At 34.8% G+C, this 2,041-nt stretch overlaps 1 long non-coding RNA gene across 1 annotated transcript in view; it reads right to left on the bottom strand.

Annotated features, from left to right (window-relative positions):
• Nucleotides 1-1,719, bottom strand: part of LOC107854071 — a 7,767-nt gene extending 6,048 nt beyond the window's left edge. Inside the window, exons 1-3 of the long non-coding RNA XR_007045559.1 lie at nucleotides 1,443-1,719; nucleotides 962-1,043; nucleotides 593-753 (exon numbers count right to left, since the gene is read on the bottom strand). This is a non-coding gene — a long non-coding RNA (uncharacterized LOC107854071). The remainder of the gene's footprint in view (nucleotides 1-592; nucleotides 754-961; nucleotides 1,044-1,442) is intronic.
• Nucleotides 1,720-2,041: the final 322 nt, after the last annotated feature.

The raw sequence follows: 2,041 nt of genomic DNA, 5'->3' as shown, positions 1-2,041 counted from the left end.
CACTTAACTAAATTCAAAACACAAGTCCACATTTCAAGTACCTACACAAACATTTTCAAGTCACTAACTCACTTCTCAAGTGACCACACTTAACTAAATTCAAAACACAAATCCACATTTCAAGTACCTACACTTAAACATTTTCTAATTCAAAACACAAATCCTCAAGTACCTACACTTAAACATTTTCTACTCACTAACTCACTTCTCTAGTGACTACACTTAACTATATTCAAAACACAAGTCCACCTTTCAAGTAACTATACTTAAACATTTTCGTCTCACTAATGCACTTCTCAAATGACCACACTTAACTAAATTCAAAACACAAGTCCACATTTCAAGTACCTACACTTAAATATTTTCAAGTCACTTATTCACTTCTCTAGTGACCACACTTAACTATATTCAAAATACAAGTTCACCTTTCACGTAACTACACTTAAATATTTTTGACTCACTAATTCACCTCTCAAGTGACCACACTTTAGTAAATTCTACACATTCATGACAAGAGACAAATGACATGATAGTTTATTCAAAAGGCAGGCAAGGATCCATCACAATTAGAATCAAACAGATAAAAAATTACCATAAATAGTAGAGCAAGAATAATCATAGAGGCATAATTCATTTGATTCAAGTTCCAGTCAATGTCGCAGACATACAGTACCATCAAAATATACTCAAAAGCACCGTATGTGATCAGAATGCTAAGATCCAGTAATTGACATGCAGCTTCCAGTATTTCAGCTGCAGTGGTAGCTCAAAACAATGGGTCAACGAGATATAAAAAATAGCCTAAGATTGTATGTACTAATATTCACTTTTTCTTTACAAAAACGATAAAAGACAATGGGAAAAAAGAGTAAATAATAAAGGAATTAATATGTTGCTTGAAAACGGAAAAAAATTGACACACTTTCCAATAAACCGCCATCAACATAGCAATAAACATTACCTGAATTAACGGTGATGCCGTTAACTTCACTGTACTCCACCGCAATCCTTTGGTACTTTCACCATTTCGTTCAATCTAAAACCTATAATGGAATTCAATTCACCATTTACACAACAACAACAATAACCAAAAAAAATACACATATGCACATATTCACACTTAACAATACACGCTATTTTCGCAAATGCACAAGTTTTTCAAACTCAAATCACAAAAACTTCGTGATTTTTAGTTTCGATACAGACTAGTACTACTAAAAAATTGTTAATGCAATTTCCTATGAAAGTGAAATACTACATTGAGAATTGAGAAGAAAGGAAAATGGACATGTTTTTCTGTGATTTACAGTCATAAGTTTGCGAGAAGAAGCTTCAATTTTTGAATGTCTGTTAATGTCCAGAGAAGAGAGAGAGAGAGAGAGATGAAGACACACGACTCATAGTGCTCTTCGGTGTATCTTGGCTGTAAGGGTGAGACTTACCGGCAGCTGTCCGGTTCGTTGGACTAGACGATGCGGGGACAGTGGCTGAACGGGGACTGGTCAGCGCTTGGAGCTTGGTTGGACTGTTGTTGTTTTCGCCGGTGGTGGTGAGGCAATGACATGAGAGAGGTGAGAAGGGCCGCCGACTGTTCGGTGGACTGCTCCAGCGGCGGCAGTCGTGGTGGAAGTTTAGGGAGGAAGAGAAGGATAAGAGAAGAGAGAGAGAAAAGAAAAGGGGGTGCGGCTGTGAGGGAGATAAAATGAGGGTTAGGGTTGCCATTTGTTAAAAAAGGAAGGAAAAGGCTTGTTTAATCTCGGCCATTAGATCAATTTTGATCAATGGCTGAGATTAAAATTTGAATTTAAAGTTTTAGCTGTGTAAAAAAAGATTTAAGAAAAAATATGGCTAAAATTGATATTAATTGATCAAAATTGGTTAGAAATTAAATACAAAAAGAGGAAATTGAATCAAAGTAGCCGCTATTTTAATAATAATAATAATAATAATAATAATAATAATAATAATAATAGACAATGTACTTGATAAATATCTATATTATTTTTTATTAGGGGCGATATTGTAAAATCACTAAGCAAGC

Source organism: Capsicum annuum, chromosome 1, assembly GCF_002878395.1.
Source record: "Capsicum annuum cultivar UCD-10X-F1 chromosome 1, UCD10Xv1.1, whole genome shotgun sequence".
Classification (NCBI taxonomy): Eukaryota; Viridiplantae; Streptophyta; class Magnoliopsida; order Solanales; family Solanaceae; genus Capsicum; species Capsicum annuum.
The sequence above is the reverse complement of the archived record's forward strand: the minus strand, read 5'-3'. Positions and strand labels throughout refer to the sequence as shown.